Raw genomic sequence first — 17045 nt, 5'->3', positions numbered from 1 at the left:
CTCAGATCTGTTTGGGACTGTTTTTTTTTAAAATCCATTCCCTTCTGTTCCTTCTTTAACATTCTTTTCAAGGTTTTCTCACAGTACAACAAATCTCCAATCCAGTTTGTTCAACTTTTCTACATATGTATATTTTTTCTTTAGCTTTTTGAAAAAAATATGTCCCGTTTGTAGTTGCAGGAAGTAACTTGAGGTTATAATCATCGATTTTTGGTTGTACTGGAAAATTGATTCAAATGAAATGAAAGGCATCAGATATACAAGTAATGGTGTTTATTTATTTATTTATTTTTGACTATGTATAATATCTGTGTCACTTCATTATGGAGTCATTCATGCCAGTCACAAATATTTTGCTAATCAATATATGCTTTAGATAATCCATCACGGCTTCTTGGCTGTTGAAATACACATACAAAAAAGTGTTTTTCAGACCATGTTTTCTTTGACCGTTTCCTTGATCTTTGACCAAACTACTCCAAAATGTAATCACTTCTAGTTATCTAGCTAAGTAATATTCCCACCAACGTTGATCCATTTAGGCTTCTTGGTTGTTGGGATACACGGTAAGGGTGTTTTCTGGACCATAGTTTCCTTAAACTTTGACCAAACTACTCCAGAATCTAATCACTTCTAGATATCTAGCCAAGCCGTTTATATGCTATCTTGTACAAACAAACACACACACACACACACACACACACACACACACACACACACACACACACACACACACACACACACACACACACACACACACACACACACACACACACACACACACACACACACACACACACACACACCACTGAAAACATTAACCTGCTATAAACGCTTCGCCAACATGCAGGGAAAAATAAATACAAATAAATGTTGGATTGCGAGTGTGCAGTCATAATTGTATTTATGTAAATATCAATAGTAAGTCCCTTTGGCTGTTCCCTTGATTATTTCACGCGGGGTCGCCACAAGACATCCAGTGAGGCTCTACAAGTTTTACGCCGGATGCCCTTCCTGACACAACTCCACATTACATGGAGAAATGTGGCAGGTGTGTGAGGTTTTTGAACAAGGAACTTTCCGCACTGAAACCAAACACAATAACCACTTAATTGGCCACCACCCCTACATTTATGTAAATATCAATTGTGAATATTTTCTACCATCAAAAGTGCATCATACTCCTTCAGATGTTTTTCTACAAGCTCCCAAGTGTTTTTTCTCCCACAAGCGACTTCAAATTCAGTTTTCATGTTCATCAAAATTTAATACAAACAAAAATATCAACATCCGAGTTCAGATTTTTGTTCTAGAAGTTCTCACATCAAGTATACAAGCTCTCACATTTTGCAACATATTTACCTTCATAGTTTCCTCTCCCCGTGTTCCTCAGTGGCTAGACCTTTTATGTAATTACAGCAATTCCTGCTGATTAAATGGCCAACACGCGTCCTCTTCTGTTCATTTTAAGGCTAAAAACGGATTTGAAATCCATTAATATGAATTAATCAAAATGTCTTTTCTATGTCATTCAAAACTATACAACCTGAGATGATGGATTAAGGCAAACATTTTGAGGAAACTGATGATCTAAAACAACTGAAGCTGGACCTATTAATTAAACCTGTTTGGTAATTTTTAGTAAACCAGAAAACTGCCTACCTCACTGAACAAAATGAGGTTATGGGGCCCTATCTTCCACTCTGCACAAAGATGCAAAGATAAAAAAAAATTTAATGTTGCAAGTAACTGCAATTGTTTTGATAAACTGTATCATAATCAGCTTGTATGGGTTGTTTTATGTCCTAACAAGAGCAATCAGAGATTTCTGATGTCTGCCAATCCGGATCTAGATCACCTCCAAAATTCAGTGGAGTCTTCCATGCCCTAATATCTATCTGTGGTGCAAATGTGGTGATAATCTGTGAAGTAGTTTTGAAGAAATCCTTCAACGCCTATATAAAGTGAAATCTTGATGCAGAATCCAGATCGGGTGTCGCAGACCGAATGTTCCATCCCTAAAAATTGATCCACCTTTTGCATCTGAGCATGCGTCATTTCGGACCACAGCAGCACATCTGAGATGGAGTCTCTTCACCCAAAGTAATCAAATGGATTAATGGGATTATTAACCATCAGATGATCAAATCAAATCAAATCAGTTTTATTTATATAGCGCCAAATCACAACAAACAGTTGCCCCAAGGTGCTTTATATTGTAAGGCAAAGCCCATACAATAATTACGGAAAAACCCCAACAGTCAAAACGACCCCCTGTGAGCAAGCACTTGGCGACAGTGGGAAGGAAAAACTCCCTTTTAACAGGAAGAAACCTCCAGCAGAACCAGGCTCAGGGAGGGGCAGTCTTCTGCTGGGACTGGTTGGGTGCTGAGGGAGAGAACCAGGAAAAAGACATGCTGTGGAGGGGAGCAGAGATCAATCACTAATGATTAAATGCAGAGTGGTGCATACAGAGCAAAAAGAGAAAGAAACACTCAGTGCATCATGGGAACCCCCCAGCAGTCTAAGTCTATAGCAGCATAACTAAGGGATGGTTCAGGGTCACCTGATCCAGCCCTAACTATAAGCTTTAGCAAAAAGGAAAGTTTTAAGCTTAATCTTAAAAGTATAGAGGGTGTCTGTCTCCCTGATCTGAAATGGGAGCTGGTTCCACAGGAGAGGAGCCTGAAAGCTGAAGGCTCTGCCTCCCATTCTACTCTTAAAAACCCTAGGAACTACAAGTAAGCATGCAGTCTGAGAGCGAAGCGCTCTATTGGGGTGATATGGTACTATGAGGTCCCTAAGATAAGATGGGACCTGATTATTCAAAACCTTATAAGTAAGAAGAAGAATTTTAAATTCTATTCTAGAATTAACAGGAAGCCAATGAAGAGAGGCCAATATGGGTGAAATATGCTCTCTCCTTCTAGTCCCTGTCAGTAATCTAGCTGCAGCATTTTGAATTAACTGAAGGCTTTTCAGGGAACTTTTAGGACAACCTGATAATAATGAATTACAATAGTCCAGCCTAGAGGAAATAAATGCATGAATTAGTTTTTTAGCATCACTCTGAGACAAGACCTTTATAATTTTAAAGATATTGCACAAATGCAAAAAAGCAGTCCTACATATTTGCTTAATATGCGCATTGAAGGACATATCCTGATCAAAAATGACTCCAAGATTTCTCACAGTATTACTAGAGGTCAGGGTAATGCCATCCAGAGTAAGGATCTGGTTAAACACCATGTTTCATGTTTCATGTCTTTATGTCTGTAAGACATTCCTGGAGTTTAACTAATTGGTGTGTGTCCTCTGGCTTCATGGATCGATAAAGCTGGGTATCATCTGCGTAACAATGAAAATTTAAGCAATGCTGTCTAATAATACTGCCTAAGGGAAGCATGTATAAAGTGAATAAAATTGGTCCTAGCACAGAACCTTGTCCAACTCCATAATTAACCTTAGTCTGTGAAGAAGACTCCCCATTTACATGAACACATTGTAATCTATTAGATAAATATGATTCAAACCACCGCAGCAGAGTGCCTTTAATACCTATGGCATGCTCTAATCTCTGTAATAACATTTTATGGTCAACAGTATCAAAAGCAGCACTGAGGTCTAACAGGACAAGCACAGAGATGAGTCCACTGTCTGAGGCCATAAGAAGATCATTTGTAACCTTCACTAATGCTGTTTCTGTACTATGATGAATTCTAAAACCTGACTGAAACTCTTCAAATAGACCATTCCTCTGCAGATGATCAGTTAGCTGTTTTACAACTACCCTTTCAAGAATTTTTGAGAGAAAAGGAAGGTTGGAGATTGGCCTATAATTAGCTAAGATAGCTGGGTCAAGTGATGGCTTTTTAAGTAATGCTTTAATTACTGCCACCTTAAAAGCCTGTGGTACATAGCCAACTAATAAAGATAGATTGATCATATTTAAGATCGAAGCATTAATTGATGGTAGGGCTTCCTTGAGCAGCCTGGTAGGAATGGGGTCTAATAGACATGTTGATGGTTTGGAGGAAATAACTAATGAAAATAACTCAGACAGAACAATCGGAGAGAAAGAGTCTAACCAAATACCGGCATCACTGAAAGCAGCCAAAGAGAACGATATGTCTTTGGGATGGTTATGAGTATTTTTTTCTCTAATAGTTAAAATTTTATTAGCAAAGAAAGTCATGAAGTCATTACTAGTTAAAGTTAAAGGAATACTCGGCTCAATAAAGCTCTGACTCTTTGTCAGCCTGGCTACAGTGCTGAAAAGAAACCTGGGGTTGTTCTTATTTTCTTCAATTAGTGATGAGTAGTAAGATGTCCTAGCTTTATGGAGGGCTTTTTCATAGAACAACAGACTCTTTTTCCAGGCTAAGTGAAGATCTTCTAAATTAGTGAGATGCCATTTCCTCTCCAACTTACGGGTTATCTGCTTTAAGCTGCGAGTTTGTGAGTTATACCACGGAGTCAGGCACTTCTGATTTAAGACTGTCTTTTTCAGAGGAGCTACAGCATCCAAAGTTGTCCTCAATGAGGATATAAAACTATTGATGAGATAATCTATCTCACTCACAGAGTTTAGGTAGCTACTCTGCCCTGTGTTGGTATATGGCATTGGAGAACATAAAGAAGGAATCATATCCTTAAACCTAGTTACAGCGCTTTCTGAAAGACTTCTACTGTAATGAAACTTATTCCCCACTGCTGGGTAGTCCATCAGAGTAAATGTAAATGTTATTAAGAAATGATCAGACAGAAGGGGGTTTTCAGGGAATACTGTTAAGTCTTCAATTTCCATACCATAAGTCAGAACAAGATCTAAGGTATGATTAAAGTGGTGGGTGGACTCATTTACATTTTGAGCAAAGCCAATCTAGTCTAACAATAGATTAAATGCAGTGTTGAGGCTGTCATTCTCAGCATCTGTGTGGATGTTAAAATCGCCCACTATAATTATCTTATCTGAGCTAAGCACTAAGTCAGACAAAAGGTCCGAAGATTCACAGAGAAACTCACAGTAACGACCAGGTGGACGATAGATAACAACAAATAAAACTGGTTTTTGGGACTTCCAATTTGGATGGATAAGACTAAGAGTCAAGCTTTCAAATGAATTAAAGCTCTGTCTGGGTTTTGATTAATTAATAAGCTGGAATGGAAGATTGCTGCTAATCCTCCACCTCGGCCCGTACTACGAGCGTTCTGGCAGTTAGTGTGACTCGGGGGTGTTGACTCATTTAAACTAACATATTCATCCTGCTGTAACCAGGTTTCTGTAAGGCAGAATAAATCAATATGTTGATCAATTATTATATCATTTACTAACAGGGACTTAGAAGAGAGAGATCTAATGTTTAATAGACTACATTTAACTGTTTTAGTCTGTGGTGCAGTTGAAGGTGCTATATTATTTTTTCTTTTGAATTTTTATGCTTAAATAGATTTTTGCTGGTTATTGGTGGTCTGGGAGCAGGCACCGTCTCTACGGGGATGGGGTAATGAGGGGATGGCAGGGGGAGAGAAGCTGCAGAGAGGTGTGTAAGACTACAACTCTGCTTCCTGGTCCCAACCCTGGATAGTCACGGTTTGGAGGATTTAAGAAAATTGGCCAGATTTCTAGAAATGAGAGCTGCTCCATCCAAAGTGGGATGGATGCCGTCTCTCCTAACAAGACCAGGTTTTCCCCAGAAGCTTTGCCAATTATCTTTGAAGCCCACCTCATTTTTTGGACACCACTCAGACAGCCAGCAATTCAGGGAGAACATGCAGGTAAACATGTCACTCCCGGTCCGATTGGGGAGGGGCCCAGAGAAAACTACAGAGTCCGACATTGTTTTGCAAAGTTACACACCTATTCAATATTAATTTTAGTGACCTCCGATTGGCGTAACCGGATGTCATTACTGCCGACGTGAATTACAGTCTTACCAAAATTACGATTAGCCTTAGCCAGCAGTTTCAAATTTCCTTCAGTGTCGCCTGCTCTGGCCCCCGGAAGACAATTGACTATGGTTGCTGGTGTCGCTAACTTCACATTTCTCAAAACAGAGTCGCCAATAACCAGAGTTTGTTCCTCAGCGGGTGTGTCGCCGAGTGGGGAAAAACGGTTAGAGATGTGAACGGGTTGGCGGTGTACACGGGGCTTCTGTTTAGGACTACGCTTCCTCCTCACAGTCACCCAGTCGGCCTGCTTTCCCGGCTGCTCGGGATCTGCTGGAGGGGAACTAACGACGGCTAAGCTACCTTGGTCCGCACCGACTACAGGGGCCTGGCTAGCTGTAGGATTTTCCATGGTGCGGAGCCGAGTCTCCAATTCGCCCAGCCTGGCCTCCAAAGCTACGAATAAGCTACACTTATTACAAGTACCATTACTGCTAAAGGAGGCCGAGGAATAAGTAAACATTTCACACCCAGAGCAGAAAAGTGCGGGAGAGACAGGAGAAGCCGCCATGCTAAACCGGCTAAGAGCTAGTAGCTGCGCTAAGCTAGCGGATTCCTAAAAACACACAAAGTGAATAATGTGTAAATAATTTAGAGGTGATTCAGCAGAGGGAGTGCTTTAGTTAAGGCACGTGAAGATTACACTGTGAAACAAATCGTTATCTAGTTAACTAGATCAATCTAACTGCGCAGATTAAACAGCTAACAGATACAGCAAAACACCGCTGTGCTCCGGAACAGGAAGTGATACAATACCGCAGTGAGAGCCAACCACCAGTAGAGGCAGTAGAGGGCAAGATGATAAAAGTATTACTTCTTAAATCATTCTAAAGTCAGTTTTAAGCAGAAACAAGGTTCTTTTAAGAAGAAACGAGGCAAAATTCGGTGATACTTTGAAATGTCTGACACGCAGTGAACGCATCAGCTAGCAGCTTGTTTAGCTGCAGCGCTGTGATCGCTTCCACCGCCTTTTATGATGAAATAATGCTGAATTTATGTGGAAATGGTTGTTGTACAAAAGCTTTAGATATCTGTCGCTGAGACAGATGATGACTGGAGTGCAGTTTGAAGCAGAAACGATGTGATAATCTGTGAACCGTGTCACCGGGGGGACCAACATTTAGGGGGATGGTTCGGTCTGCTACACCTGATCACCTTCAACATTCAGTGGAGTCTTCCATGGTCTAATATCTATCTGTGGTGCAAATTTGGTGAGAATCAGTGAAGTAGTTTTGACGTAATCCTTCAAAGCGTATTTAAAGTGAAATCTTGATCCAAAATTCAAATTCGGATCCAGATCAGTCTTTCATGGCCAAGCATGTATCTGTGTTGAAAATTTCATCAATATCCGTGCAGTAATTTTGACATAATCCTGCTAACAGACAGACAGACGGACATACAAACAGACAAATAAATAAGCGTCGATGATTTTATTACGTCATTGTCACAGTAATCCTTCAAAGCCAAAATAAAGTGAAACCTACTCCAGAATCCAGATCCGGATCACCTCCAAAATGTAAAGGGTTCTTCCATGGCCTAATATCTATCTGTGGTGAAAATTTCCTCAAAATCCGTGAAGTAGTTTTGACGTAATCCTGCTAACAGACAGACAGACGGACAGACAGATGAACAGACAGATACAAATAAATAAATGAACGCAGATGATTTTATTACGTCATTGGTGGACACAATTACGCTATTTATTCATAAAGTTATGCACCTTTTTTCCATAGTGATCAGGCACGGCAAGGTCACACGTACATGCTGTGATTGCTTTTTTGACGAGACGTGTCAAATATGACTTGTAGGTGACGCGTGCTGCAGCAGAGGCCTGAGGTGGAAACAACGCAGCCTCTGTTTCCAAGCAGAGTCTTGCTGACTGGGGAGCAGGGGGTGGGGGGTGGGTGGGGGGTACATTGCTCCTTTTAAGCAGCCAATGAGAGGCTGCGGGTGTGTTCGGCCAGGTAGAGCCTCGCTGTAAGTTGGGCGATGATGTTGAGGACATAGAATAAAGGGTGTACTCATGGGTGTATGTGGTGTCCCCTCAGGCAGCAGTAGAATTGATGAGGCAGCAACCCCGCGTGTCCTGCCAATGTCATCCTCAAGGTGACGTAAGCATTCACGGCAGCCTTTCACTGTCCCTTTCTCTCTCTCATCCTGATCACTCACTCAACTCGCACTCTATTGCATCTGCCGCGTGATCTTACTCGCTCCTTATATCTTTGAAATCTCTCCTCCCTGATTTTTCCTCCATAGCTCACATTCACTTGCATTTTTCGCTGTCTATCCTCCCATTCTGTTCTGGATTTCTCTCTCTTCCTGTCTGGTGTTGGTGGTGTCTTTGAGGGGTGCAGTGGAGAGGAGACACCTGAGGAAACCGGAAGGGACTTGTTATCGGTGCGGCTCTTTGTGCAACACAACTTATTTTAACATGATCACAGGTGGTCGCAAGGTCTTGTCTGCTCTAAGGTTGCCAAAAGTGAACACAAGTTATCATAACCTACCTACAAGATAATCAGTAGCAGTTAAAAGATTGTTTTTCTTTCACTGAACCAGAGAGAAAAGGGTTGAAACTATAGCTAGTGTTAAATATGTGTAGAAGTAAATTTTTGCCTCAAACAACCAAGAAAAAATTGAAATGAATCAATTAGTTCTTTAGCAGTGTGTGTGTTGTGATTTTTTACTGACACGCAGAATTAAAGGGGAAGTGATGGTCTGGTTAATTGTTGGGCTTGAGACCAGAGGGTCCTTGGTTCAAATCCTAACCCAAAAATCTTTAAGGGCCCTTGGGCAAGGTCCTTAATCCCCTAGTTGCTCCCAGTGTGTAGTGAGTGTCTTGTATGGCAGCACCCTCACATCAAGGGTGAATGTGAGGCATTATTGTAAAGCGCTTTGAGCATCTGATGCAGATGGAGAAGCGCTATATAAATGCAGTCCATTTACCATTTATATAAAATAAAATAAAATAGATGTTGCCACATCCATATAATAAAAGACAAGTGGCCTCTGTGTGTTTGTGTATCCGGAGCATCACTTGAGATCCACAAAGAGCTGATTTTCGTCCTTTGGCATACTTACGTATTTTTTAAATGAGGATTCCAGTCGTGAAAACAGCAAGGTGATAGGACCACTATGCATTTCCACAATACAAGCCTGTATTTCAAAAATAAAAACCTGTAAGGTTGCTGCAGACCTGACAGAATTCATCAGTCTGTCCGTCCTCTAACATCCCAGACAGCAGATTAAAATCTGGACATTTTCTGTATGCATGTGACCCCAAACCCAGAATTAACATGCTCACACACTGGACAAACCAGCAGCATTGTGTCTCAGCAGTGTGTCACACAGGCCAAAGAAAAGAAGAAGAGAGAGAGAGACAGAGAGAGAGAGAGAGAGAGAGAGAGAGAGAGAGAGAGAGAGACAGAGAGAAAACAAAAATTTGATCTAATGTGAACACTGTGACAGTGCAAATATAAAACTTCAGTTATTCTTAATTTCTTTACATGGAATATTGTACTAGTTAAGCAACTTCAGAAATGCTTACTGACAACAAAAATTCATTTTAGAAAATTGAACACAACTGAAAACAGATTAAACGTTCAATAAAAACTTCCATAAAAGCCAAGAAGTTTTTCTGTCAGTACTTAAAAAATGTAGCATAACTGGAAACAGATTCGCAAAAGTCAGCTGTCCTCCATACGTATTACAAATAATCACATCTGGAACCTGTTTTTTGCCACAGGTCAGTGTCCTAGTCCTGTATGTGATGTCAGTCTCAAAAACGTTCATATGTCTGCCTGGTTTTGCTAATGTGTGACTGCCTCCTTTTGATTAGATTAGGTTAGATTAGGTAGAACTTTGGGAAGACTCCCTCAGGGAAAGTGAGGTTCCAGCAGCATTGTATAGTAGCATACAGGGTAAGAAGCACACAGACCATCAAAGTTTGCAAATATAAATAATATGCATATGTCGAGGACATGAATGAGTGAAGCTCGTCAGCATCTCATCATGTCATCTTAGTTCTTCAGACTTGCTTCAGGGGAGCATTAGCATGGTTAAGTGTTGGGCTTGAGACCGTCTGTCTCAAGCCCACGTTTTTAAGCTTTTTTCTTTATTGGCCTCTCACATACTTGTAAAAGCGCCTCGCCATCTAACCATGTCCTTTAGGTCCTTCAGACTTTTTTCAGTAAAATGCTTTCTTGGGAGTATGACCATGACTAAAACCTTTTAGATTCTGGGGGAGCTCCCCCCCCCCCCCCAGACCCTCCGCCTTTTTAAACATTTTCCTTATTTTAACTTTCAGCTTCTGGAGGAGCTCTGGCCCCCCATACTCCCCACCTTTTTAAGCATTTTTCTTTTTTTGCTTTTCAGCTGACCCCCCTCATTACAACCCTCTTAACCCCCTGCCACTTTAAGCATTTTTTTTATGTAGATATAAATTCAAATTCAAAGTTTTCAGCTAATTGACAGTAGGGCTGTACAATAAGGCCAAATTTTTGTATCTCAATATTGTCATATAATTGTATGTAAATGTCATTTATATACCTGCTGTCCTATTGTTGAACTGCTTAGGTGGGTAGGGAGAGTTTCCCATGGGATAAAAAGCTTTTCAACTTACCATCCCTGTTCTCAAGACCAGGCACCTAAGTGGCTCTACTCCCTCTCTCTCTCTCTCTCTCTTTTTTTTTAAAGATATTCGGTGTACCTTAGTAAACACTAGTAGAGTTCCACCTTAGATATCGAATGTATAATAGAAGATATACGAGTACCTTCCTGAATTTTCATATCAATATGATATATGATATGACTATGATTTGACACAAAGTGCAGCAACAGTGAAAATGAAACATTCTTAAACAAAACAGTAATAATACCACACTCATTTTGCACTCATCATAATGTTAGGATATTGTGCCCTCCAAAAGTATTGGAACACTTGGAATTTCACACATTTTAATTTGTTTATGCCATTTTAAATACAAGAAATACAATAAATAAATAAATAAATAAAGAATAAAAATTTCTAAAATGATCTTCCTCAAACTCAAACTGAAAGCAAATCTCTAAAACTTGATAAAACCTGTAAATAATAATCAGTTTTATTGCCAGTTTTCTTTAGACAAGTCAGGGGATGGAAACATAAACAATATGTCTTGGACTTTATTTATATCAATTATGAAGAAATACAAAAGTTTCTTTCACCAAAACATCAAATCTAGGCTTTCATCTGAAATGTGCTTTCTGTCAAATTGTAGCTGAACTTTAAGGTCTTCTTTTTAAGAAAATCCTCCTCTACACCACTTCATCAGGAAGCTGGATTTTATATTTTTAATTAATTTATATCAAGTTGTAGAGATTTGCTTTCAGTTTGAGTTAAGGAAGATAATTTTAGAAAAAAAAAATGTATTTGAAATGGAATAACCAGATTAAAATGTGTGAAATACCAAGTGTTCAAATACTTTTGAGGGCAATGAGAAACACTGAGGAGCAGCATCTTACGTTTTATATATAGTGCAGAAGATAAGAGAATATTTAGAGTGGAATCCTGCAAATGGTGATACAAGCATCAAATTTGGCACAAATAATCCATAGACATTTACTCTTTTATTGACAGTTGAGCTTCAGTTTTGAAATGCGTGTTTAAAACATGCATTTTTAAAACACGCATTTCAAAACTAAAGCCAGTGTTGCACACTGGTGCAACACTACAGGAGCAGACACTCGCTTCTATCACTCTCTGCATAACAACGCCAGAAACCATCTCAGTTTGCAGCACAAAGTGGGACATCTGGTCACCCTAGCCCCAAACCAAAGAAAACTATGCAATCATATGTGAAATAATAATCATAAATGACATTCATAACATTCTTTTTAGGCTGCTTTTACATCAGACACTAATGCTTGAGACACACTGGTTAAACAAGAGTTGCCTGTCTTTATATACAGTGTATATAATCTATATATTAAAAGCTAAGTGGCCTCTGTGTACATGTACTGTATGCGTACATGCATGTGTGCATGTGTATAACGTTGATCATGGACAAACTGGGGAGAGCTGACATTTGCCGTTTGGTATGCTTATGTATTGTGAGTCAGGCCACATCCATTTGCACTTAGTTTTTTCAGCAAATTAGCAAAATATCCAAAACTGACTTTTTGGTCACATCTCAGTTGAATTTGACAATGCCTCATTATGCAAATGACACTCCTCTTTTATGCTATTGTGTGCTGGCAAGACAGCATAAGGAAGAGGGATGCTGGTGATCCTGTACAGGATGGTGAGAGTCACAGGTGTTAGTCATGATATGCTGAAAAAGAATGGACATCTTGGTTGAAGTTTGTTCTCTTGACAGAAAACTTGGCATGATAGCACTGTCCAACATGTTAGTCTATGGGTCAGACCCACACCCCAACATTTGAAATGTTAGAGGTCGCATGGTCCTGGCAGGGGCTGGGGAGATGGTCCACATATGGAGCTTGGACCCTGTGTTTACCTGCTGGCAGGTCTAGTTATTGTTATTAATATTGCGCATTTCTCTAAATATATGGCAGTTCTCAGTTCTCATCAGTGACAGATATGTCAAATATGTTTTTCGCACAATGTTTTTGTTGACTTTGACTTGACCTTTGTCTGATCTTCTCCAAACGTTAATCATCTCGAGATGTCTGCCCAAGTATTATTTCCACCAACTTTGGTGAAAATCTGTCCAGTTGTTTTTTAGTTATCTTATTCACAGGACACACACCATAAGACCGATTACAACACCCTGCTTTGCCACTTTGCTGGCATGCAGAGTGACTAACAGATGCTCTTAAATCCTGGAGATCATTTGTGTATTCACTCACATTGTTGGGTCAGTTTCTAATGCATCCTCCCTATCCCGGATTATTTTTCTGCTGAGGGCAGCCATGTGCATTCCTCTGCACCCAGCCTCTGTCCAGTTGTCATAATCTTTTCTGCTGTGGACTTTTTCCCTCCCTGCAGCTCTGTGAGGATTAGTATTTGAGTGGAAGACGTATTTATTAAAAAGACACAGAGCAGAAAGTGCCAGTCGTGCCTTTTGGACTGATGGTGATGCAGCTGGCTGAATTTGCGGCGCCTGCAGATAGGACTGTGAGTGACGTCTGTGTCATTTGGTGTGCGTTAACAAAACAAGTCTGCCGGCAGTGCGTTACAACCCCATTGTGGTTCAAACTATCATTGTGTGGAGGTTTCCATTTCAAGATGACAGCAATCCCGGGCTCAGATGCACTTTTATTTCAAAGCAGGATAAATTTAGTGGGATTTGTCTTTGTGGCAAAGGTGCAGAGAACTATGGGTAATTTACAGAGTAACAGTGCACACTGGTGCAACACTACAGGAGCAGACACTTTCTTCTATCACTCTCTGCCAATACTTCACTGTTTAATTACTTCATTAAGAAGAAATGCCCATAATAATTTCAGGAATGTGTTGTTGGCAGTGTTGGAGTTTTAAAAGCAGATGTAAAAGCTATTTTGTACAACAATATATATATAAAAAAACCAACACCATGAATGTCTGCAGTTTAATGAAAGTCAGAGCTGACCAAAAACGTCATGATTTAATGAGCTTAATGCAGTAGATTTTTGAGTTTTCAAATATTTGTTCAAAATAACTCCTGCATAGAATTAATTATATTAATAGAGATGTTCTAATTTGATTGCAGTGATCAATATCAGGCCTGATCAAGGCATTTTTTTTTCACTACTTGGTATCAGATTAAGGAAAAACATGTCTTAAGGCCCCTTCACACATAATATGAATGTGGTTGAATTGCGCATGAAGCAGAGATTGTATGCAATACATGTGGAATTGTAGCTGCCTCTAACGCCTTGTACACTTGTTACAACTATTTTCGCACAACAGTGGCTGAAAGACAGAGTGTGCCCTGTGAGAGCCCTTCGATCCCCTCTCGTGGCAGGTGTCGGCCAAATTCCAGGTGACACACATGAGCATCTAACACCGCTCGTTTGGCACTTAGAAAATGTTTGGCCATTCATGCTATTAGCACAAAAACTGCCAGCAGATGATCACTTTTGAGCTGGCGGTGAAATTTGTCTAAGTGCCCCCACGACTGTGGAGTTGCCACGCACGCATGTGGCGTGCCAGAGTGTCGGCTCATCCCATAACATATGTGCATGTGTTTCGCGTGCTCTCCCCGCCCCCCTGTTCCCCCTGCTCCCCCCCAACACATGGCGTGCATGTGGTTCATGCCCCCCCCCCCGCAGGCGAGGCGCCTCTCATGTGATCACAGACTGTGCGCTGAATGGACAGGGGCATGGCTGGCTGCCAACAGCTGTTGAGACATGTCTGGTCCTGGATGTCACAGCTGCAGAACACGTACCGTGTTTTGACGGACACGTGCATGTGTGTGCTTGCTGTCCTCACGTAGAAATACATAAAAACATATATCGCTTTTGCAACGGGCTGGAGAAATGGACCGTCAGTTCATGTGTACATGCAGCAGGTGATCTGAATGTCACGTCTGTCTGACAGGACACATGTGTCCTGTGAGCGGCGCGTATTAGCAGAAATATGCCATAACAAACACCGTTTGGTCAGTTATCACAGTGCTTTTTTCTCTTTTTAAAAAAAAATACATTTATCTGCTTGTCGATTTTAGCCATTTCACGCTCCTGTTATAAGACAGTGATTGTAGTGCAGTGGTAAAGTTTCCGTCTGGTAATCAGAGCTTTTGTAAATTGCAGGTTTGAATCCCGTGAGTGGCATGTATCTTTGAGCTAACCAGGGTTATTTAACTCTGGGGTTCTGTATTCTGTCCTCTTTTATCTATTATTTATGTCAACCCAGTGATATTCACTAATTATACAGCTGGTTTTTATTTTATTGTTCCCCACAACAGCAGCACGATGTGGTGCACCACATCCTAGCTGCTCGCACTGTGTTCCTGCTCGCACAACACCATCGCGTGCATGAAACTGTCGCAGCGGGTTTGTTCACACCTGCCTGTCAGTTCGATGCTTTTGTGGTATGCTCATACGATCAATCTGTACTTTGTGGGAGTGTGTGTGTGTGTGGGGGGGGGGGGGGGGGGGGGGAGTAGCAGAGTAAGTGGGGGTCTACTGTCAGCTTGTCCAGGCTGTAGCCTGCCTCTTGCCCAGTGACGGCTGGGATACAGCCGTGACCCCGTTACATGACAAAGCAGGTTCAGAAAATGAATGAATGAACAATAATTTTACTAAGGATGAATGCATTTTGAACAACAGAAATACAGCCACCATTAATGTCATTCAGTCAGTATTGCTCTGTAGGTTCTCATCTTAGTACTACAATACTGCACGAAGAGAAATAATAAAAGCCATATATTCATAATGAAAATATTCAGTTTATTTACTTTATTGTGTAAAAATAAATAAATAACAACAACAAGGAGCATCTTGGATTCAAAGTTATATCTTTTTCACAGCTGTTTAATTGTTAAGTATATACATTGGATTGACTTTAATGTGCTTGGCAGTGTGAGCTGTGCTACTGTATTATCTTGGAAAATGCAAGTATCGGATCATGACTCAGTATCAGCAAACTCGGACTGGGATCTGGGCCAAAATAACTTGATCCGGACATCCGTACTATTTCGAAGGCAAGCGTCAGATTCTCAAAGATATGTTTTGATCCTAAACTGTACGGCAGCAGTAGTATTTTAACTGTTTTCTAGTCGATGCAAAGCCGCTGCTTTCTGTAGCAGCAACGTTTTGATGAGCTCAAGCAGCCTGACAGCTTGTTAATGTCGCCCTGTTCAGACTCCTTTACAAGACATGGAAACGTCTTGTCTGGACATGAATAACTTACTCCTTTAGACGCTTTTCTTGTTGTGGGAAATTGTTTTTGTAGTTTTAACAAGGCTGTTAAAATTTAAGTTAGAGCCCATCATGGCAGCAAGATGTCAGGCTTCATATTTGCTCCCCACTGAGTAGGATTCTATTTGACGGCAGGTCTTTCCTCCTTCACTTCAAAACCTGTTACGGCGGTGCTGTTTTTACTTAACTGATGTGAATTTTGACACATCGAGGTGTTGCTTGTCTTTCATTGAGGCTGTGCTAGTTTGGTAGTCAATTTTGACCTTGACGTCATCACTCCATAAATCTGGATGTCTTTGCACAGTCCAATCTGTCCTTCCAACTCTGACAGCCAATTAGTGGTTTGCATCCTGAGGTGTGGCGTCTATGTTTCTACTCTGAAATTGAATTTGACGTTTGCATCTTAATTTAGGCTGTAAACTGTTTCCAAATTCTATAGACTCTACAGCCAAACTTTATCAGACACTGAAGCGTTAACAGAGTAATGACCAAAAACAATAAATTTCACCCTCTGCTCTGACTACAGAACCTCTGAGACTACACACCACACCTTGGGCTTAATTTAGTAAGTAAGTAAGTAAGTAAGTAAGTAAGTAAGTAAGTAAATTTTATTTATATAGCACCTTTCACAGACAAGAGCCACAAGGTGCTTCACAACGTAAAAGCACAGTACACCACACAAAATATCAGACAATGGCCGAGACATAAAAAAAAAACCCAACATAAAACATAACATAGGATAGCAGAGCAGCCCAAAAGCTAAGCAAACGCTTGAGTAAAAAAGAAGGTCTTAAGTTGGCTTTTAAAAGTATCGACAGAGTCCAGTGAGCGCAGAGAGAGCGGCAGACCATTCCAAAGCCTGGGAGCAACAGCCTGGAAGGATCGCTCTCCTCTGGTTGCAAAACGGGTGCGAGGAACCATCAACAGATTTTGGTCCACAGACCTCAAGGCCCTGGCAGGGGCATAAGGCTGGATAAGGTCACAGATATAGGGAGGCGCCTGGCCATGTAGAGCTCTAAAAGTTAAAACCAAAATTTTAAAATTGATCCTGAAGGACACTGGCAGCCAATGAAGCTCCTTTAAAATTGGGGAAATATGAGTCCTCCTGTTAGCTTGTGTCAGAATTCTTGCTGCAGAGTTCTGTACCAACTGCAGTCGACACAACTCCTTCTTGTTTAGACATGAAAACAGTTACAATAGTCTAAACGTGTTGACACAAAAGCATGAATAATAAGCTCTAAATCATTTCGAGACAC

General features: G+C 40.7%; 1 protein-coding gene across 1 annotated transcript in view; it reads left to right on the top strand.

Annotated features, from left to right (window-relative positions):
* LOC117521976 (potassium/sodium hyperpolarization-activated cyclic nucleotide-gated channel 2-like) overlaps positions 1–17045 on the top strand; it is a 130771-nt gene that overhangs the window by 81938 nt on the left and 31788 nt on the right. The window lies entirely within an intron of this gene.

This window comes from Thalassophryne amazonica, chromosome 12 (genome assembly GCF_902500255.1).
Source record: "Thalassophryne amazonica chromosome 12, fThaAma1.1, whole genome shotgun sequence".
In the NCBI taxonomy this organism is placed as follows: domain Eukaryota; kingdom Metazoa; phylum Chordata; class Actinopteri; order Batrachoidiformes; family Batrachoididae; genus Thalassophryne; species Thalassophryne amazonica.
The sequence above is the reverse complement of the archived record's forward strand: the minus strand, read 5'-3'. Positions and strand labels throughout refer to the sequence as shown.